Source organism: Chiloscyllium plagiosum, unplaced genomic scaffold (genome assembly GCF_037043375.1).
Source record: "Chiloscyllium plagiosum isolate Xiang-an unplaced genomic scaffold, Cpla_swu_hap1 HiC_scaffold_1, whole genome shotgun sequence".
Taxonomy (NCBI): domain Eukaryota; kingdom Metazoa; phylum Chordata; class Chondrichthyes; order Orectolobiformes; family Hemiscylliidae; genus Chiloscyllium; species Chiloscyllium plagiosum.
Window position 1 is genome coordinate 132,509,672 of NW_028270139.1, and position 24,311 is coordinate 132,533,982.

Sequence of the window (24,311 nt, forward strand, 5' to 3'; positions counted from 1 at the left end):
ATTATTGTCATGTGATATTTGTATCATGGGGCACACAATCTAACATCAGATAGGGCCCAATCTTACCTAGACTTATTGGCTCCAAACTAGCTAGAATTTTTACACCAACCCTTTGATACTTGTTTCGTTCTAATAACCTGGCTTCTCTTGCTTCCTCCTCCTGCATTCCCACGCAGAATCCTAATGACCTTGTCGAAATCATGTGCCAACTGGTCGCACTGAATGCATTTTCATAATACAAAGAAAATAATACTGATTTCCGTACTCTTGATTCACTTTTCCTATTATAAAATGCACTGCACCACATACTGTCCTAGAAATAAACAGTGAATTTGTAATATAATGTAAAATCAGAAGACTGGGATTCATGGTGCTACAGAAGACTAGAATGTTAAGGAACAGAAGAATGCAGAACCAATTCCCTGTTCAAGTTAGATGCCCATTCTGGGGACAAAAATTGTCTTTCAAGCTGCTGACACTATGCAAGTATGGAGGTTGGTTTACCTCAGATGATTGGATGACTGGTTTGCGAAGCAGTGTAACTTCAACAGCGCGAGTTCAATTCCCATACTGGCTAAGGTTACCATAAGGACTCGTCTCCTCAACTTTCTCCTGAGATTTGGTGGTCCTCTGGTTAAATCACACCAGTCATCTCTCTCTAATGAGAGAGCATCCTTATGGTCTGGTAAAACTATGGAGATACAATATCAAACACTGTGCTAAGAAGAGATGTTTGTCTCAGGAAATCCATAGACTGCAAATGAGAATGGATGTCAGTGCGAGGGGTCGGGACAGAGTGAGGGACCAGCACGCGTGTAAGAGAAACCAAGACAACTGAAGAGGTTCTAAGAAGACTATAAAATAGAGAAAATGAAGGGAACAAAAGCATTTAATGAGGAAAACAATTTAATATCAAAAGGAACACCTAAATACGTTATAACAATATCAGTAAATATATAATTGATAAAAGTGACATGGATCGCCAGGGAGAGGATTGTCGGTCAGTTTAAAAAGTGGTGGAACAAATTAAAAGACAGAGTTTGAATTTATGTATATTTCACAACTTCAGGACATCCTGAAGAGCTTCACTGCAAACAATATACAATACCATCACAAGACAGTGAAATAAATTTGAGCACATCAAGATTCCATAAACACCAAGGTGAGAGGAAACATTTTCCATCATTCCAAGAAGGAGAGGGATAATAGAAAGGAATCCTTAAAACATTGAGACAGTGGTCAGTTTTATGATTCAAAGGAAACATTTTAGATATGGTAATTTATCTCTAGGAAAACAAGCACCAAAGTTTGATGGGTCACATTTGATGGGCTCAAAGGAGATGAGCAAAGAAGTTGCAGAGGCCCTAGAAATTATACTGTCGGGCACTGGAAAGTGGCCAATGTCAGACTCAGTTTAAAAAAAGTCTGAGCTGACTTGAGTAATTACAGACCAGCTGGTTTAGCGTACGTGGAAAGAGAAATTCAGCCTTTAATCAAAAATCAAATTACGACTTATCTGGATAAAGAGAAAATAGTTACAGTTAGCCACCAGCAATTCCAAAAGGGTTGATCATAATTGGCAGAGCCTCAGAATGTTTTGAGGAGATGACAGACATGGGAAATGTAATGGATGAATTGTACATGGACTTTGGATAAAGAAATATGAAGTGACACTTGTTAGAACTCTGCTGGAGTTTTGTCTACAGCCCTGGGTGCCACATTATAGGAAGGATATGAGCACACTGGAGTGAGTGCCGAACGGATTTACGAAAATGATTCCAGTGATGACGAACTTCAGTTATGAGGATAGATTGCAGAAGTTACATTATCCTCTTTGGGCAGAAGGATTTGATAAGGGTTTTCAAAATCATGGGCTGGATAGAGGCAATAGGAAGAAACTGTTCCTGTTCATAAAAGGGGAAAGAAAAGGAGGACAAAGAGTTCAAGTGATCTACAGAAGAAGCAAAGGTGAAGTGAAGAAGGCTTTTCCATTCAGCGAGTAGTTAGCATATGGGATGCACTGTCTGGAAATGTGATGGTAGACAGGTTCAACTGAGGCATTCAAGAGGGTATTGATGGGTTAGAGTTAGGATTACTTGGATAAAAATAACGTGCAAGGGTTTGAGGAAAAAGCAGGAGATTACTTAGTGCCAATGAGCTGACACAGGCACAATGGGCCAAATAGTCTCCTTTACTGCATCACTTCTGTGATTCTGTGAGTTTCCCAGAGTGCTTGAGAAATGTACAGAAATGTCTGGTACATATCTGTTCACTGATTTCACAGTCAATGATTTGGATAAATGCAACTAGGGTCTGGTGTTTATAATTGCCTTTATTTAGAAGGCTTAAAGAAGTCACATAAGGATAGTAATGAGAATGAGAATGTGGCAGCAGCCGAGGAATTAGAAGGTGGAATTCAATGTCAATTAAGTGTTGTATCTTGGCAAGAAGAAACAACAGTAATTATGTTCGGAACGAAATAAAGTTTGGAATGGAGAAATTTGTGGTATATTACAGGTAGGACCTCAAATTCAAACTTAAAAGTAATGGAATTCTATTTTTCATCATAAAAAGTAAATATAAAAGCCAAATGATAATGCTGAGCTAATGTAATACCTTAATAAGATAACAATACATCAGCTTTATACTATAGGAAGGATATCAAAACTTTGCCTCATTCTGGAGAAGGGTCATTGGACCTGAAATGTTAACTCTGCTTTCTCTCCTCAGATGCTGTGAGGCTTGCCGAGATTTTCCAGCAATTTCTGATTTTGTATCAAAACTTAAGATGGGTTGCAACATTCATGCATGAGGATGCTGCCTGTACTGAATAAACTAAAAGGAGACTCTAAAAATTGAATTTCAAGAGAACAACACAGATTACAGGTTATATGGTGGAGTTACTTGAACACTTAACTATAATCTTGTTAACTGAACCAGATACAACCATGACACATGGAATAAGAAACAGAAAATGATGGAAATATCTCAGTAGTTTTGGCAGCATCTATGCAAAAAGAAATAGGGTCATTGTTTCAGGTTGGTGAATTTTCACACATGACTACCACATCAGCAGATCATGTCTGGTTCAGCTAGGCCTGTGCACATTTGTAATCGTGGAATACAGATGTAAATCTGTGATGCCAACACAACTGAAGCCAAAGCAAAAGAATCATGAACTTGTGAGACATGGAAGCTGGGTGCCTTGTAATGGCTCGCATTCCCCATCTCCTAAACAATGAATCATGGATTCCCTTTGCAAAATGGTCCCTATCTCAGCAATTCACAGTGCAAAAACATTATGATACAAAGTGAATGCTCAGAAAATTGCCCTGCTGTACCTAGAGAAAACTGCTCATGATCTTTTTCTATAAACCCTGCCAAGATGTATGCACATATAGATGTCAGATGATTACAAAACTAGAGTCAACTGTGATACCAAAATCCTCCTCCCCTCCATGTTCATACAGTCTGCATACATATTGTCAACCATCGTGTGCAGGTATTGCCATATATTGAAAACAACTAAAATAAACAACAAGTGACATTGTTATATGCATTTAAACAAGATGACACTTGGGATTTACAAGCCCTTGGATAAATACTGGCAAATGAACTCTTCAATGCTAAAAGATTTCAGTGTGAAAGCAGTTAAATAAAAAACAGCATTATCCGTGTAATATTGAAACATCTCAAAACTTCCAAAATTGTCTGTGGGCAACTCTTCTACATGGTGTATTAATTATTGCATAGTTTAAAAGTTTTTTTTAAAAGATACTCTGCATGTTAAAAAGCAAACCAATGATTGAACGGATATACAAAGCATTACTGCAACTCCACAGGAAATGCTTGCTAAATAGGTAAATGAATAAACGTATCTTCTAAATGTATAAATACCAATTTTGTTCTGAGAGTTGTAGAGAGCAGTTGTTACTGGCTGCAGTAATTCTCAAGGGAATGGCCCTATCTGAAACAAAGCCCAATGCTGTCTCTGACTGGTGACCCCTGTGGACTTCACTAGAAATGCTGAGTGGAGCCTGGAGCCGTGACGCACCTCAGCCACACATCCCTTTCACAATGGAAGGAAGAGGGTGTGGGTGGGGAGCTGCGACGTGCTGACCCTTTATATTGTTGCTTGGCAAGAGAATAGCTCACTCCCAGCCAAGAACTATTTCATTAACAAGTTTTCCAACTCGTTGAAGTGACCGTGTCACGCTGCATGCAGACAGAAAGTCAGGCTGAGCAGATTCATTTACAGGTACCTGTGGCGCAGCACGTAGATGGCCACTGAGGCATGGTTCAACTCAAATCAGAGATTTTAACATGCAAATTAAAAAGTTGTGATCCAATTTGCTTTTGTTGGATGGGCAGCGAGGGAAGGGGGAAAAGGGGGAGGGAGAAGATCAGGACAACCAAAAACGGGTTAATCTTTCTCCTTGAGTCCATTGTTTGGAATATGTTCTTAAACTGACCATGATAGGGTAAATGCATCAAGGCATTTGCTGAAAATCTGAAAACTCATCCTGAAATGTTAACACAGTTTCTCTTGCCACAGATGCTGCCTGACCTGCTGAGTGTTTACAGCATGTTTTTTAATGTTTACATTACGTCCATCCTGTGAATGTCTCCTTCCAATCACTTTTTCTCATTCATGCGGTGTTGCAACTCAAGTTAATGTGAATCTAAAAATCTTACAATGTTAGGATTTTGGGGATACTTGAAAATGCGTTATTTTGCTATATGTTATTTCAGTGAACAAGCAATTAAAAGATATCACGATGCACTGATACTTCTCAGTTTCTACTGGCCGCCCCAGAGCAAGGAAATTTATTCATTTCTGATGGCAGCTTCATTTCATAGAAATGATGATTAGGACATGTTCAGTTTTATATTCTTCCATTGGCAAATGATGTTCAGGGTAGTGGGGAGAAACCTGAAACTATGGGCTCGACTTTGCACTCAGCAGTGAAGCAACACCACTTCAAAGCAACCACCCGACCAAGATCTAATGGTGTCTGTGGCATGAATTTTTAATTGCCTGATAGCAGTTTAAATCTGGCATTAAGTAAAGGGATTTCCAGATCCAGCAGCAATGATATCAGCAAGCACGATAAGTAACTAATCATAGTGAAGTATTCTCACAGACAGCAAACCAGGGAATTAAAAGCACTGATTATTTGTCACCATAAAGTTACATTTTCAATCAGCAAGTTAAATAATTATGATTGGATTAATACAGAACCCAAAATATCATTAACAAATGTAATAAGTTACACATTTTAAAAATCCTTTATGACAAAAAAATTATAATTTCACAAATATTAGATAAGATTTTCACGTTCAATGAAAGTGTTAGAGACAAAAAAAATACTACAGATGCTGGAATTCAAAGTAGACAGGCAGGAGACTGGAAGAACACAGCAGGCCAGGCAGCATCAGGAGGGACAGGCAGGAGACTGGAAGAACACAGCAGGCCAGGCAGCATCAGGAGGTGCAGAAGGGTTACACCCGAAACGTCGACTTCTGCACCTCCTGATGCTGTCTGGTTTGTTGTGTTCTTCCAGCCTCCTGCCTGTCTACAATGAAAGTGTTTAGCATTATTTTTAAACATAGTGTGCTGTTAAAAATTATTATAGATCATCAAGGTATAACAAGGATTTTTACAGTAAGATTAAGTGTGAAAATCTTTAGCCTGGACATTCTGATGTCCAGATAGTTGTTGGAGCAATATAGATTGGAGTTGTGGGATCATGCAGATTCTGAGGGAATTGCCTGGGAAATGTAGATTCTGATGGGCAATACTGCACATCTGGAATCCTCTGAAAAAAATCATTAAAGATGGAGAATTTGAAGGGTTCTATTTCAGTTCAATTAATAGTTATCCCAGAAAGATTAGACAATTAAAAGTCTAGTCTAACTCCTAAATAACTATTAGACTGACCCCGTGACTCGCTACACCCACCTCTTCCCCCACCGTCCCACTAAATCCCCTGACCACAGCCTACAATCAGCACCCTCTATCACTACCACCACCAATCCCTTGGCCCAGTCACCCATCTCATACGCACTCCCACCTTTCATTCCTCCCTTGCCATCCCCAATCCCCATCCCCTGGCCCCAACATCCCTCCCTTGCTGGACTTGACAATCCCCAACTGGACCCAACACTCATCTCCCACTGTTGGCCAACAAACTGGCTCAATCCCTCTCTCTCTATCATCATTTACCTGGATACCCTGCCCACCTGGTACACAGTTGGCACTGTTCTTATGTGACAGCTAAACCACTTGGCACAGCAGCTGTGAAAGCTCAGAACACTGCAGAGTGACTGCTGCAAAAAGCAGGTGCGATCTGCCTTCGCCCCAACTACCCTGCATCACTTATTTTACATTTGCTTCACATTTCTGAATGAGCTGGGCTTGGAATTCCCAGCTAAAAATGTAGGGCTCAGTAGTAATGAAAGAAAACAGAAGTAGACTGGCAACTGGACTGTGATTAAAAAAAAATCAGCCTGGGCAGTGCACTTTCAAATGGGCATAAAAAGGACAGACTCCAACTTAGTCACTGAGCTGACCGTCTCACCCAGGAGTGGCAGTGTCATATTTCTCTCAATAAAAACCGAAAGAACTTAATGGTAAGGTCCTAGGGAGTGTTGCTGAACAAAGAGACCTTTGAGTGCAGGGTTATAGCTCCTTGAAAGTAGAGTTGCAGGTGGATATAATAGTGAAGGTGGTGTTTGGTATGCTTTCTTTTATTGGTCAGAGTATTGAGTACAGGAGTTGGGAGGTCATGTTGCGGCTGTACAGGACATTGGTTAGGCCACTTTTGGAATATTGCTTGCAATTCTGGTCTCCTTCCTATCGGAAAGATGTTGTGAAACTTGAAAGAGTTCAGAAAAGATTTACAAGAATGTTGCCATGGTTGGAGGATTTGAGCTACAGGGAGAGGCTGAACAGGCTGGGGCTGTTTTCCCTGGAGCGTCGGAGGCTGAGGGATGACCTTTTAGAGGTTTACAAAATTATGAAGGGCATGGATAGGATAAATAAGCAAAGTCTTTTCCTTGGGGTGGGGGAGTCCAGAACTAGAGGGCATAGGTTTAGGGTGAGAGGGGAAAGTTATAAAAGGGACATTAGGGGCAACTTTTTCTCGCAGAGGGTGGCACAGGTATGGAATGAGCTGCCAGAGGAAGGGGTGGAGGCTGGTACAATTGCAACATTTAAAAGGCATTTGGATGGGTGTATGAATAGGAAGGGATTGGAGGGATATGGGCCGGGTGCTGGCAGGTGGGTCTAGACTGGTTTGGGATATCTGGCTAGCACGGTTCGGGTTGAACCGAAGGGTCTATTTCCATGCTGTACATCTCTATGACTATGACTCTATAACTGTGGATGCTGTAAACCAGAAATAAAAACAGAAGTTACTGGAAAAGCTCAGCAGATCTGGTAGCGTCCATGCAGAGAAATCAGAGTTAACATTTCAGGTCCAGTGATTCTTCCTCTGAGGAAGGGTCACCAGACCTGAAACATTAACTCTGATTTCTCTTGAGTTGCTGCCAGTTTCAGTAATAGATTAGATTAGATTTGATTCCCTACAGTATGGAAACAGGCCCTTCAGCCCAACAAGTCCACACCGACCCTCTGAAAAGTAACCCACCGAGACCCATTTTCTCTGACTAATGCACCTAACACTATGGGCAATTTGGCATGGCCAATTCACCTGACCTGCACACCTTTGGACTTTGGAAGAAAACTGGAGCATCCGGAGGAGACTGACGCAGACACAGGGAGAATGTGCAAACTCCACAGGGACAGTCTCCCAAGGGTGGAATTGAACCCAGGTCCCTGGCACTGTGAGGCAACAGTGCTAACCACTGAGCCACCGTGCCCTCCAATGATGGCAATGCCAACAGTCATTACAATTGCAAGGTCCAGGCCTATATTTAACTTCATAATGTACATTGAAAGACCCATTTTTACATTATATTTATTGCATGATACATATCAGAAATGCAAAAGATTGAGGCATACTTGTCACAGTACACTGCCTCTTTCTTCTCTGCATTCACTGTATCAGAATTACCTTCAGCTCCAGGCAAGCATTTGCTAACAGTTCATTACTAAAAAAAAAAGTGGTTAAAGAAGTGTAGCCTCACATGAATACATATGCCCACAACCCGGAAGCCCTGCTTGTAAAATCTGATAGTGAACACATTATACTGGAAGGATTGAATACTACCCAGCTCCAAGATCAGATCAGCACATTTTAAGAAATTAAAGGAAGAAATCACTGATGCTTTGGTTGATATTCAGAGTTGTATAAATGCTGCAGGGTTCCAAAATACACCAGTTTAATGCCAGAGACAGTCACCGGTGGAGCTCTGTGATACAACAGTTGGTAGTGGGGAAAGAATAAGGAACTGTTGAGCTCTGGAAAATATCAGATGACTTTTGGAGATTTTCCAATTATACATTAGACCAATAGGAAATCAGACAAATTCTGGTGGAGTGTGGTGAAGTGAAGTCAACTGGGGGAAATAGGAGGAAATCCCTCGGTAGTAATGGAATTAACTACAATGCTCAAAATGGTACTCTGGCTGAAGTTATCTTATTCAAAAGTGGCCAGGGATCAAACCTAGAATCATGCTGCTCTTTAAATAAACAAAATAATTTTTTTTGGAATTCCCTACTGAACCTTACAATGCTGAGCTCAAGGTACAGTCACTCCCAGTAGCTGTAGCCAGTCCTAGGATTTAATAATACCTTGAACAGAGGTTTGATTATTCCCTTTAAAAGACCGTAGCTAAACCCACTAATGTGGAATTAGTCTGACAGCGCATGTCAACAAATAAAATTTAACCTTCAATATGATCCTCTTAGTTTCTTAATGCCTTTTATAACTGTACATCCTACGTGCAGTGTTTGCCAATGACATTTGGCCTGCTCTGTTTCTGACTGTCACTGAATTTTTGATTTATTTCTTACTCTCTAATCAAAAGTAAGTCCTTGAGCCCAGTTTTAAAGACCCCAGCTGGTGAAAACCTGCAGCAAATTCCTTGCTTTTGAAAATCAAGTCTTCATTCATTTTTTCTTTAAAACGTTTGTTCTCACGATAGGTGATGTGGTAAGTTCACAGTTATTGTTCGTCCCGAGTCACCTGAAAATTGCTGGATTGGAGGCACATGTAGGCCAAAGTTTCCATTCTCTGTAAGGGTGTCTCAACCAATAAGGTTTTTACACTCATCAGCTTTCACGGTTGTTTGATTTAAATTAACACAATTTCCCTTAGTAGGATTTCAGTTCCACCTTTGGATTGTTAATTCGATCACACAACCCCTAAACCATTGTACTGTAAATATATTTTACAAAGGAATTCTTGGGATGTGAGAATTACATATTTATTGTGCATTCCCTCTTATCCTGGAGAGGTTTAGTCACTGCACAGACCCAGAAAGCACTGTGTTTGCTTTAGCATCTGTACTGAATTGTTTTTTGCCAGGGCTGCAGTGGAAGAATGCAACAGTTTCAGTACACTCTTAAGAGGGGAAAGGGAAACATGTAGCGCTCTAAATGCTGTCCAATGACGCTTTCCAGTAACTGAATGGACATTAAATGAGTATAGGATCAGGCTGGGCTGTATTTCTCTGTATATTTGAATAGACTCGTAACACCCATTTTATAACAGAGGGTCCTGAAGTCTATAGAAATGTTCTAATAGAAGTCCATGTTGCGAGAGAGCAAGGGAAAGTAAAATGGAAATAAAATTAATTATTCATGGTACTGTAGAACATCACAGATTAAGAACTTCAACCTGAGAAGCTAGATGTCACAGAAAAGCATATTTCCACAAGTAATCTTCACTCAGGGTATAGGTATCACTGTGTAATAGGCCTGAGCATTTTAAAAAAATTCTTTTGAGGAATGGGAGTGTCGGAGACAAAGTTGATGCTCTTCCCTAATGGGCCAGTGGAGTAGGTACTGTGCCATTTTATTTCTGTCAATTTGCATCAGTTGGTAGTACTGTTATTTTGAGAGTTCCAATCCAGGATTTGAGCATGTAATCTAGGCTGACAATCCACTGTAGAGCTGTCAGATCGCTGCATTATAGCCACTGCTGTTCTTTGCATAAGCATTAAACCAAAGTCCTGTCTGCCTGCACTAGGGGTTTACACGAATGTTGAAGATCTCACATCAATATTAGAAGTGGGGTGGCAGTTATCTTAATAACCCATTCAGTATTTCTGACCCCAAGCAGTAAATTGCACACCAAAAAAGCAATAATTACTTGGCTCATTGCTATTTGTAGGTTCACTTGAAATACAAAATATCTATTCCATAATATTACTGGAAGCAGTACGTGAAAGGCTTTGAGATATGTCCTTCCTTGGATCAGGAGTCTAGTTCCAGCAAAGTTCAATAGAAATTTCTTTTCTCCGTGGCTCAGGTAGATACAAGATGAAATGCACCTCGGCACTCCAGCTTCAAATGGGCGAACAGACAACTTCGCATTTGTTCACCGAGCTGACTGTCCAACTCACAAGTGAGTGCTACTACGTGAGCTGAAGTATTGTGCTCTGAGGGGAGTTCCAAAAGGTTGCTGCAACCAGGAGGGCTGTAATGAACGTTTGGGGAAAGCATCCTTTCAGGAATAGGGGCTTTAGTTAGCATTTCTCTTGGATTGCAGCATGACAGGTGGAGCACAAGTAGCAGAGAGGACAACCTGTGTGCAGTGTGGGAGGAGGAAGAGGAGGGTGGCTCTCAGCAGAAGATTGTAGCCCTTCAGATTACCTTTTTCCAGTCAGTATTGAGTTAAACTAAGGCAGCCACCGGATGAGAGGTTAGTAAAACTGGGATATTGAGGCAGGGTTCTCTATGAGAATTAGGCACATTGTTGCAACAGATGAGAAAAAGCATCACACCAAATCTGTCATATTGTACTGTGAGATATTGCTGACAAACTGAAGGCAAACAACCCATATCCTTACACTGACATAATTTATATTCAACACCATATAGATTCATCCAAAAACTAATGTTTTAAAATTATACATAAAATAAATTATGCGACAGAAAATTCTTTGTACTGTCTGACTACTTGTGTTCAACAGATTATTCAACAGACTGGGACAGACCGTGTCAAACCCACCAATTACTAACAATATCTAAATAAAAACTGTCAAGTGTAATCCCCGCATACACTTTAATGTTTTCCCTGCCCTAGTACAAAGCCAACAGCTGACAATCACACCATTAAAATGAAAGACCTTTTTTCTTCCCTTAAATGTGCCTGTGCACTTTACATTAGGAGTGCAGGTATTGCTAAAACACACTTCACCAGATGTTGGTGGTTGATTACTTATTGGTCTAACCTGACAAAAGCACATCTGACACCAAACCACATGTTTGCAAATCTGAGCTGGAGGGGAAACAACTCCACAGGTGTGAATTATAGCCAAACACAATATATGTTTCAAAGACTCAGCCAGGCACCAATAACCCCATCATTATCTGTTGCTAAAAAGGAGGAAACCTTACATTTAATTACAATCCTGCTATAGGCTTGTTTTATTTTGGGGTGTATGTATATGTCCGTGTTCCTTTTTCGGCATCTCTATAAATACCAGTTGCTGATGGTGTAGATGAGAGTCCAACCCGTACTGCATTTACCTTCTATAATACACAATGGCTTCTTAGTGTAGCTTTACTCCAGGATCTGCTGGATCTACTCGTGTTTCACTATGGTGCACACGTCTGAGCACCAGTGGTCACTGCAAAATCACTGTACTGCCAAGATTTTAACGCTAAATAATGACATTGGTTTCTCCTTACTCTTTTTCTTTGTAATGGTGGAGTTCCACATTCCTTTGAATTATGGAAAATCTGACAGACCCCCCTTCCTCTTGCACTTGGTACAATCTGTAACCCCAGAGGTAATCTGGAAATTTTGAAACAAAGTTGCAGATTATAATAAATGGGAATTGTATGATTGCAAATGTTGGTTGTATTTGCAACTCTAAATGGAGGAGCAACTTTAATCTTTCAGAATATTAAAAGTGAGGAAATTAAATCGGAACAGCATCTAATGAATATTCCACATAGTTGAAGAGTAAGACTGTCATACTTGTAAATGTCTGGCCCCTCCAGTTTGATCTGGTCAGAACTAGTCTTCTTGTTGTCATCGTGGTCAGAGATTTGGAGATGCCGGTGTTGGACTGGGGTGTACAAAGTTAAAAATCACACAACACCAGGTTATAGTCCAACAGGTTTAATTGGAAGCACACTAGCTTTTGGAGCAATGCTCCTTCATCAGGTGATAGTGGAGGGCTCGATCGTAACACAGAATTTATAGCAAAAATTTACAGTGTGATGTAACTGAAATTATACATTGAATAATTGATTGTCTGTTAAGCCTTTCATCTGTTAGAATACAGTGATAGTTTCACTTCTTTCATGTGTAAATCACAAAACCCTTTTTTTAAAATTGCATTCTCGGATTAGCTGTTAACAATGGTGATAGCGAGACAATATGTTGAAGGTTTTAGCCCCCTATGTTCTCTACATTCTCTACAGCAAACACAGGGGGCTAACACCTTCAACATATTGTCTAGCTATCACCATTGTTAACAGCTAACCCGAGAATGCAACTTTTAAAAAAAGATTTTTTTAAAAATAGTGTGCTTCCAATTAAACCTGTTCGACTATAACCTGGTGTTGTGTGATTTTTAACGTGGTCAGAGATGCAGTTTCCTTTAAGCCTTAAAAGATTTATGGTAATAATTATCCTTCAAGTCAGTGTCATAGCATGCTAACTGTAGTTTATTCTCACTCTTGTTTCTGTGATTCAACTGTGCACAATACTCTGGTTAAATGGCTGGGGGTGGTGAACCTTCCTTCTTTCTCCAGCTCAGCCCTTCCCCGATAGCGAAACAAATTGCAGGGAAATTATGAACATGTTTTTGACATCAGAGGAAGAACATCAGTTCCTCCATGCCACTCTTGCTGCTGACTTTTAACATATGTGATGATTCTTTTTATTGTTCCAGGGTCCACATCCTGAAGTACCAGTAGTGTACACTATTGTGTAAAGGTCAACAGCATAAAGACTTGATGGATACAAAACCATATTGATCATCATCACCTCAGAACAACTGCAATGAACAATAAATGCAAACTCCTCAGCAGTGCTCACATTTTTCTTTCATGGGTTATGGGCTTTGCTGACTGGGCCAGGATTTATTGCCCATTTAGGGTGTAGGTTTGCTCATTGAGCTCAGCGAGCAAACCTATGCCCTAAACCTCAACCTGAGCTACAAATCTTGCATTTATTGCCCATTCTTAGTTGCTAGAGGTAAGTTACTTTGTGCAATATTCTTAGCTTCTGATCTACTCTTGTAGTCACTGTATTGTTTTGGCCAGCCCAGTTCAGTTTCTAGACAATGGTAACTTTGCAGGGCATAGAATCTCCTACTTTCAGCTGCCAAACAATGACGGTTAGATTCTCTCTTGTTGGAAACAGGTACCTGCCTGGTACTTGTAGGGTACAAATGTTATTGCCTATTGTCAGCCCAAGCCTCGATATTGTCCAGGTCTTGTTGCAGTTGGACGTAGGCGGCTTCAGTATCTAATTAACCTGTCCAGCAATGTCAAAACACACGGCACGGTGGCAATGGGCGGCACGTTGGCACAGTGGTTAGCACTGCTGCCTCACAGCGCCGGAGATCCGGGTTCAATTCCCGCCTCAGGCGACTGACTGTGTGGAGTTTGCACGTTCTCCCCGTGTCTGCGTGGGTTTCCTCCGGGTGCTCTGGTTTCCTCCCACAGTCCAAAAATGTGCAGGTCAGGTGAATTGGCCATGCTAAATTGCCCGTAGTGTTAGGTAAGGGGTAAATGTAGGGGCGGGTTGTGCTTCGGCGGGTCGGTGTGGACTTGTTGGGCCGAAGGGCCTGTTTCCACACTGTAATGTAATCTAATCTAATCTATGACCTCTGTAATTGTGTCTGTGTGTTACATTGTGAGCATGGTCGGCAAAGTATCATGGGCTGTTTTTCATTAGTAGCAGACAATGATTGGCTAGCCATCAACTTAAGGAAGACAGAGATACTTCACCTACCACCAATTTCTAACTGCACAGTATTACTGTAACTGTCAATGACATTCTTGAAGACTGAGTGGATAACAAACTGCCCTAGAAGCACAATCTCTTGAAATGTCTGTACTGACAGCAAGGTGGTAAGCAGAATTGCCAAAGCAAGCTCAGCACTGGCTTATTTATGTAATGGAATGAAAAGAAGCAGCTGAGGAATCAAACTAACAACAAAACTGCTGTGTACAAAGTTGTAATAATACACACCCTGCTAGTGCCTCTGAGACATGAACTACCAAAACCAAACATATTAAGCAACTGGACGTGTTCCATGAGATGCATTCAGAAAATCATGGGCATCAAATGAGAGGATAAAATGCTTAATAATAAGGCAAAATGCCTGGAATTGACACATTCAAGATCAGAGATCAGCTCAGATACAACAGTACTAAGGATAAAAACCTAAACTTGGGACACAGGCTGCAAGGTAGGCCAAGATTAAGACTTAAGGACTCTGAAGATGAACCTGAGGAAATCAGCTTCCACAGGTAGTTAGAATGTAAAACTCAACACATACAAGGTATGGCTATCGCTGGTCTTGCTGTGATGTCATTGGTATAAGCATTACTAGCTTTCTTAGCTTGATAGTCATTAAAAGTAATGCATTGGCTGATGTGGTCCTTACTTTCGTTGCTCCTGTTTTGTCAGTAGACCACTTCTCTTGCCTTTCTCATAATTTCTCATATAAAGATATATACAAAAGACTTTGATAATAAAGGGAAACCAATGGCAACTGTTTTGTCATCCTTCGCAGTTAGCAATCATTTGAGAAATATACTCTTGATATCATCATGGTATCACAACATGTGATCCAAAGGGTCAAATATTCTGTCTTACTCAGGATCACTTGATACATGACATGCTACTGAAAACATGTTTCTTTGTCGTAACATAATAGCTTAATGTAACTCTGTAACTTAGGTGTCTATAAAAGTAATGTTTGTACATAATCGTCAGCTGTAATGAATGTTTGCTGGATTCTTTAATACGGTGATATCAACACTAGTTTCTAATGTTACCAGGGATAACATGGGTGTAACATCATGTGGGGCTTTTTAATCCACTGCATTTTTTTTGACAAAATCTCAAAACTGCAGAGCTTTGAAATTCTCTCAAAATATTTTACAATCTATAGGTATTTAAACTCAAATTTGATAGATAATTACTGCCTTAAAAAATGAAATACCTTACCTGCTATGTCTTTGGTGCTGTCTTATATTACATATATTCACCCTTCACCCAGATTTTTCAAAATAAAGAATATTTTCAATGTTATAGACAGTACTTGGGAATAACCGGACGGAGTAAACACCAGCCCATTAAAAACAAAGCCCAGCATATAGTTAAGATTGGTTTATTCACAGGATGCTTAGCTAATTCCTCTGGGACATTAAGTCTTTTTTTTAAGTCTGAACATTTTTATTTATTTTCCTACTTGTCTGTCTTTGCTCGAAGGCCTCTGGGTGGGACTTGAACTGTGAATCATCTGACTCAGTGGTGATCGAGCTACACTGAGCCAAGGTATCACATCATCAAAGTCGTGCTAAAAAGGCAGAACCTTCAGCTCTGCAAATTCCTTCTACTCATGGAAAGAATGAGAGCAGCCCTGTCAAAATTTGCAATCAACAGTTACAATACATATTAATCACAACACAATGTCGCCACCCACTGGCAAACATAAGTTGCATCAAAAAAGTGTCAAATAATTCTAGCCTGATGCTGGGTAAACACAATGTGATGGATTTAATATACAATTTCTCCTTCTGCATGATCCACAGTCCTATACGAAATATTTTTCATTATACAATGCAAAGTTCATGGCTAACATCTTTCCCAGGCAGCACAAAGTGTCCCTATTGGCAATCGAATTCACAACATTCCCACAGCAACTACTGTTTGGAGAAAAGAAATTGTGGCTGACTTGCCGCAGTCATGTGACCTCTACTTCCGCAGTGTGTGCAGCCCATGCAACCACTTGAAACAAAGATCAGGAATAATGCAGCTGATAATGCGTGGACTTTCACAGCTGTAAGAGAGCCGACCATTGGAAGAAATAAGTTTTTAAAAAGCAGTCTGCAACTTTGAATTACTGGGTGAGTCAAAATGGCTGAGAGTTTTTCACTCCTTCCTGCTATGGAAATGTGAGACAAAATTGTGGTTCTTTCCACTTTCAGTGGCAAAACTATGAAGTAGCAGAAGATTGAGAAAGATTTTAAGTATATAACTTTCAGTACTGGAGAAAGATGTCGTAACACTGCCTAGATCTCAATGAGGATCCGAAAAGCCAGACTGCAGACATTTTTTTAAAGTATTGGAAACACACTTTGAACCCCTTATTAATGTTACGTATAAACCTTGTTCAATATCAGGGTTTGGAAAGAGGGAGACTTTGCAACAGTTTGTGCAGGTACAGCTGAATTTTGGAAGGTATGACAAGAAAGATACTCATTTTTGTTTATAAACAGTAACAAAATTCTCTTGATTATATATTCTTTGAAAGGTACACTTTCTGGAAAGCTCTGATCAGGAGTAACCATGGGGCAAAGTCTTATGGTCACTCCCCTGGAATGCCACACTCCTTGTATTGTGTTGGTGTAACTCAGCTATCTATACAAAGGAACCACAGATGAGATGTCTATACTCAGCTAGTTTGGGACAAAGGAAACCAACATGAAATGGCACTAATGGCCTCAATAGTTATTCTCTAAAACACGCATCTCCCTACCATCATGAGTAGTTGAACTCAATTCATTCTATAAAGGCAAGTTATTTGAAGTTACTCCTTCATTGGAAGTGCTGGAGAAAAACATACTGACATCATTCCAGTTCACCTTCTTCCACCTTGGTCATCACATGGAATTGTTGACTAATTGTAGCGAATGTTATCAAGTAGATTACAACAGACCCACAGAATTGTTCCTATGGAGATCAAAGCCATTCGGCCCATTGTGTCTGCACTGGCTTGCCAAATGAGACTCACGAATTAGTGCCATTTTCCCACCACTTCCCCATAACCCTGCATTTGTTTCTATTCCAACAATCACCTATAGCTGTCCTCAGTGCTTGACTGAACGTGTTCCCATCACGCTTCCAGGCAGTGCACTTCAGACCTAAATCATTTGCAGCGTGAAAAAGTTTTTTTCACAAATTGGATTTACTTCATTTGCAAATCAGTTTAAATCTGTGCCCTCTTGTTTTAGATCCTTTTATCAGCAGGAAAAGTTCCTTCCCAACTTTCTGTCCATAACTCTTATGATTTTGAAAACTTCTAACAAACTTCTAACTTGCTATTAGTCTTATCCAAGAAAAGGAGTTCCAACTTCTCCAAAACCTCTACATGTCACCAACTATCTTAATAACTGAAGTGTCTCATCTCCAGACCCATTTTCATTAACCTCTTCTGCATTCTCTTCAATACGTTCACATTCTTGCTAAAGCATGGTACCAAACTGTTCATAATATTCCAGCTGAGGTTGAAGTAAATCTTTTGCAAAATCAGTCTAACCTCCCTGCCATTGTATTCTAGAACATAGAACATAGAACATAGAAGAATACAGCGCAGTACAGGCCCTTTGGCCCTTGATGTTGCGCCGATCCAAGCCCACCTAACCTATACTAACCCACTATCCTCCATATATCTATCCAATGCCCGCTTAAATGCCCATAAAGAGGGAGAGTCCACCACTGCTACTGGCAGGGCATTCCATGAACTTACGACTCGCTGAGTGAAGAACCTACCCCTAACTTCAGTCCTATATCTACCCCCCCTTAATTTAAAGCTATGCCCCCTTGTAATACCCGACTCCATACGCGGGAAAAGGTTCACACTGTCAACCCTATCTAACCCCCTAATCATCTTGTACACCTCAATCAAGTCACCCCTAAACCTTCTTTTCTCTAATGAAAACAGCCCCAAGTGTCTCAGTCTTTCCTCATACGATCTTCCTTCCATACCAGGCAACATCCTGGTAAACCTCCTCTGCACCCGTTCCAGTGCCTCCACATCCTTCCTATAGTATGGCGACCAAAACTGCACACAATATTCCAGATGCGGCTGCACCAGAGTCTTATACAACTGCATCATGACCTCAGGACTCCGGAACTCAATTCCTCCACCAATAAAAGCCAGTACGCCATATGCCTTCCTCACCGCACTATTTACCTGGGTGGCAACTTTCAGAGATCTGTGTACATGGACACCAAGATCCCTCTGCTCATCCACACTACCAAGTATCCGACCATTAGCCCAGTACCCCATCTTTTTGTTATTCTTCCCAAAGTGAATCACCTCACACTTAGCTACATTGAATTCCATTTGCCACCTTTCTGCCCAGCTCTGCAGCTTCTCTATATCCTGCTGTAACCTGCCACATCCTTCCTCACTGTCAACAACTCCTCCGACTTTCGTATCATCCGCAAACTTGCTCACCCAACCTTCTAACCCCTCTTCCAGGTCATTTATAAAAATGACAAACAGCAATGGTCCCAAAACAGATCCTTGCGGAACACCGCTAGTGACGGCACTCCATGAAGAAACTTTGCCATCAACTACTACCCTCTGTCTTCTTCCATCCAGCCAATTCCTAATCCAAACCTCCAACTCACCCTCAATGCCATATCTCCGTATTTTCTGCAGTAGCCTACCATGGGGAACCTTATCAAACGCCTTACTAAAATCCATATATACCACATCTACCGCTTTCCCCTCATCAACCTCCTTCGTCACCTTTTCAAAGAATTCAATAAGGTTTGTGAGGCACGACCTGCCCTTCACAAAACCATGCTGACTATCCTTGATCACATTATTCCTATCCAGATGTGCATAAATCCTATCCCTTACAATTCTCTCTAAGACTTTGCCCACAACAGAAGTGAGACTCACCGGCCTATAGTTACTAGGGTTATCCCTACTCCCCTTTTTGAACAAGGGAACCACATTTGCTATCCTCCAGTCTTCTGGCACTACTCCAGTAGACAAAGAGGACATAAAAATCAAGGCCAATGGCTCTGCAATCTCCTCCCTTGCTTCCCAGAGAATCCTAGGATAAATGCCATCAGGCCCAGGGGACTTATCTATTTTCACCTTTTCCAGGATTTCCAACACCTCTTCTCTACATACCTCAAAGCCATCCATTCTACTTATTTGTGACTCAGTATTCACATCGACGACAATGCCCTGTTCCTGAGTAAATACTGAAGAAAAGTATTCATTCAGTGTCTCCCCAATCTCTTCCGCCTCCACACGCAACTTCCCACTACTATCCTTGACTGGACCTATTCCTACCCTAGTCATTCTTTTATTCCTAACATACCTATAGAAAGCCTTAGGGTTTTCCCTAATCCTACCGACTAAGGACCTTTCATGTCCCCTCCTTGCTGCTCTTAGCTCTCTCTTCAGGTCCTTCCTGGCTACCCTATAAATCTCAATCGCCCCAATTGAACCTTCACGTCTCATCTTGAGATAGGCCGCCCTCTTCCATTTAACAAGGGATTCCAATTCCTTATTAAACCACGGCTCCCTCGCACGACCCTTTCCTCCCTGCCTGACAGGTACATAATTATCAAGGACACTCAATAGTTGCTCCTTGAACAAGCTCCACATATCATGTACACTCTTGCCTTGGAGTCTACTTTTCCAAGCCACACATCCTAAGTCATGCCTCACCGCATCATAATTTCCCTGACCCCAGCTATAACTCTTGCCCTGTAGTACACACTTATCCCTCTCCATCACGAGAGTAAAAATCACCGAATTATGGTCACTATCCCCAAAGTGCTCACCTACCTCTAATTCTAACACCTGGCCTGGTTCGTTACCCAGAACCAAATCCAGTATGGCCTCACCTCTTGTTGGCCTGTCTACATATTGTGTCAGGAAACTCTCCTGCACACATTGAACAAACACTGACCCATCTAACGAACTTGAGCTATAGCTTTCCCAATCAATATCAGGAAAGTTAAAGTCCCCCATAACAACCACCCTATTACTGTCACTCATCTCCTGAATCACCTTCCCTATCCTTTCTTCAATGATTCTAGGACTATTAGGAGGCCTGTAAAAGACTCCTAACAGGGTGACCTCACCTTTCCTATTCCTAACCTCAGCCCAAACTACCTCAGATGGCAAGTCCTCATCCATCGTCCTTTCCACCACTGTAATACTATCTTTGACAAGCAATGCCACACCTCCCCCTCTTTTACCCCCACCTCTGACCCTACTAAAACATTTAAATCCTGGAACCTGCAACAGCCAATCCTGTCCCTGTTCTAGCCATGTCTCCGTAATAGCCACAACATCGAAGTCCCAGGTACCAACCCACGCTGCAAGTTCACCTACCTTATTTCGTATACTTCTTGCATTGAAGTATACACACTTCAAGCCACTTTCCTGTTTACAGACACCCTCCTTGGAAATTGATGCCATGTTCCTAACCTCCCTACACTCCAGGCCCTGCACCCTGAAGCTACAATCTGGGTTCCCATGCCCCTGCAGAGTTAGTTTATTCTATGCCACTCTGGCAGCGCTAGAGACCCGGGTTCAATTCCCACCTCAGGCAACTGTCCGTGTGGAGTTTGCACATTCTCCCAGTGTCTGTGTGGGTTTCCTCTGGGTGCTCCGGTTTCCTCCCACAGTCCAAAAAATGTGCAGGTTAGGTGAATTGGCCATGCTAAATTGCCCGTAGTGATAGGTGGAGGGGAATGGGTCTGGGTGGGTTGCTCTTTGGAGGGTCGGTGTGGACTTGTTGGGCCGAAGGGCCTGTTTCCACACTGTAAGTATTCTAATCAAATCAATCCCAGGGGCTACTGTATCCATTATTAACTGTTCCCTCCACTTGTCCTTCCACCTTTAATTCCTTACACCAGATTTCTCTGCTCCAGCATACCCTTTGGTTTAATAATTTCCATTTAATAAAGTCTAGAACATGGAACATAGAAAGATACAGCACAGAACAGGCCCTTCGGTCTACGATCTTGTGCCCAGGATTAATTCTAATGTAAAATAAAACAACCTAACCTACGTACTCCTCAATTCACTGCTGTCCATGTGCATGTCCAGCAGGCACTTAAATGTCCCTAATGACTCTGCTTTCACCACCACCGCTGGCAACGCATTCCTTGCATTCACAACTCTCTGCGTAAAGAACCTACCTCATTATACCTTCCTCCTAATATCTTCAAACTATGACCCCTCGTCCCAATCAACCCTGCCCTGGGGAAAAGTCTCTGGCTATTGACTCTATCCATGCCTCTCATTATCTGGTATACCTCAATCCAGAGAGAAAAGTCCAAGCTTATTCAACCTTTCTTCATAAGGCAAGCCCGCCAGTCCAGGCAGCATCCTGGTAAACCTTCTTTGCACCCTCTCCAAAGCCTCTCTATTTTTCCTATAGTAGGGCAACCAGCACTGGACTCAATATTCCAAGTGCGGTCTCACCAGGGACTTGTAGAGCTGCAGCAAAACCTCACGACTCTTAAACTCGATCCCCCTGTTAATGAAAGCCAAAACACCATATGCTTTCTTAACAACCCTATCCACTTGGGTTGCATCTTTGAGGGATCTATTTACTTGAACACCAAGATCCCTCTGTTCCTCCACACTGCCAAAAATCCGGTCTCTTCCTGTTCTTTCTATAAAAATGCAACACATAGATACAAGGTGAGGAAAACCTCAGAGATTTTCTTTGGCCACTTAAAATCCCATGCTAAGAATATGTACTGTAAGTGATTAGGTTAGATGGCTAACATGGTGTGTTATTTAATCTATCTTTGGCAAAGTAATTGGCTTGAAAATCTCAAACAATTCCAGACTCCTGACCCTTTTAAAAGGTATTAAACAAAATAGCATTCTTTAAATGGGTTAGATTGAGCACAGTACTTAAGAATCTCTTGCACAAGCTGAATGAGTGAGCAAATGCATGGCTGATGTAGTATAATGTGGATGAAGGTACGTTTATCTAAAAAAAACCCAGGAAAGTTAATAGTTAACTGAATGGCTGTAAATTGAGAGAGAGAGAGAGAGAGAGAGAGTGAGAGTAAGAGTGTGAGAGTGAGAGTGAGAACATCCAGTAAGACCTGGCTGTCCTTATACATTGAAAGTAAGCATGCAGGTGCAACAGACAGTAAAGAAGGCAAACTGTACTTTGGCCTTCATAGTGGGAGTGAAATAACTTCACGAAGGTCAGTATCCTGTCACCAAGTCACCCTTTATTTACACGCACGTAGTACATGACTCTGACCCAGCCAGCACAGGGCTGGCTCCTAGTGAGCAGAACCCCTGACAATCCTGTTTATATCTGTCAGCTAGGACTCCCCAATTGGGGCTTTTAATCTGATCCAATCAGGGAACTAATATTCTATGAGATCCACCTGGCTGACATCGTTCCAATCTCTATAGCGAGGATTCAGTTACAGGAACAAGATGTCTTGCTGCAATTGGACAAGGTCTTGGTGAGACCACACCTGTAATACGGTGTGCAGTTTTGGACCCTTTATTTGAGGTAGGATGTTCTTGCTATAGAGGGATTCAGCAAAGATTTACCAAAATTAATTCCTGGGACGGCAAGACTGACGTATGAGTACAGATTGAATTGGTTAGGGCTGTATTCACTTGAGTTCAGAAGAAGTTGGGGGTTAAGGTGCGGATCTAGTAGAACCCTATAAAAAAATTCAACAGGACTAAAACAGGATAGGTGCAGGAAAGATGTTTGGGGGAAGGGGAGTCTGGAACCAGGGGTCATAGTCTAAGGGTATGGGGTAGATCAAATAATATAGTAGGAAGGCAGGAACAGGCTATTGAGTTACATGATCAGCCGTGAATCGTACTGAATTGTGGAACTGGATCAAATGGGGCCTGAATAGACTGGTTCCACACTATATGGAATTCAATGATTTCTACATTCCATCCCTTCAATGTTCACTTTGATCTTTTCCCTCCTTTGTTGCCCTTGTTTCTTTGTTGTGAAGCTTCACATGATTCAAAATGTAGTGTTTATTAATACTAATTGTCTTCATGTGTATTTCCATCGGGATTGTCCATGCATCCTTTTGAAGTGTGTGGCAGATATGGAAGATAGTGGGAATTGAGCTGGACTGCATATGAAACCTCGACAGGTGGAAGAATTTCAATTGGGGTATAAATTTGGAATTGAATTCTAGCCTCAGTAAAGATATCTGTGACAACTATCATTGATTGTTGCAAAACCCCACTAATGCCTTTCAGAGAAAGGAGCCTTTATGTGACTACAGACCCTCAGCAATGTAATGATTCTTAACTGTCCTCTGAAATGGCCTAGCAAGCCACTCAGTTCAAAGGCAATCAGGAGTGGGCAACAAATACTGGCATTGCCAGCGATGTCCACATTCCATGAAAGAATAAAGGAAAATCGAACCTTGCTATGGACTGTAGCTGGGTTGACAATCACAAAAAGAATAAGATATTAATTGCCACATGTCGTCAAACTGAGCAGCAAGTGGTTCTCAATGCAAACATGAGAGGCAGTAGTTTTCTCTACATAATCCAGAGTCTAATCCTCTTCTCCCTGCTGGTATTAATAGCAAATTCTCTTTTAAGAATGTTCAGTGGCTCTGCTTTAACAATAGTTCATTGCTGACAGTTTTACATTCTGACCAGTCTCTGTCTGGACAACATTTTTCTATTCTCTGCTTAAATTCTTTCAGTGATCACCTTCAGTTTGTACTGTACAATGACCACTGATAGTCAGATCTATCAGGTCATTGCTATCTTTCTGCAATCATTCTCAAGATTTTCATTCATTGTAAAAATTGTAACCATGCACTTCCCAAATCTTTATAGGATTTTGTACCAAGAAACACCCACAATGAGGTTAACAATGCTCACTATTAAGGAGTGAATCAAACTGCAACTTCTGGCATCTGCACATCTCAGAATCACAGAATTATTACAGTGCAGAAGGAAGCCATCCAGCCTGTTTTGTCTACATCAACTCTCTGAGCATTTTGATTAAGTATCCAAGTCCTGTTTGTTCCCCACATTTTGCATATTAGAGTACAAAGAGCAGAATATCAGAGGAAAAGGCCCTTCGGCCCACCAAGGTTACGCCGACACATGATGCCTTTTCCACCGGACATTAGGATTTAACGAAATCTCTTCCGTACATCCAATATGGTGTGGTAATTTTAAACATAGTCACT

At 41.3% G+C, this 24,311-nt stretch overlaps 1 protein-coding gene across 4 annotated transcripts in view; it reads right to left on the minus strand.

Annotated features, from left to right (window-relative positions):
* Positions 1 to 24,311, minus strand: part of ctif (CBP80/20-dependent translation initiation factor) — a 253,655-nt gene that overhangs the window by 94,425 nt on the left and 134,919 nt on the right. The window lies entirely within an intron of this gene.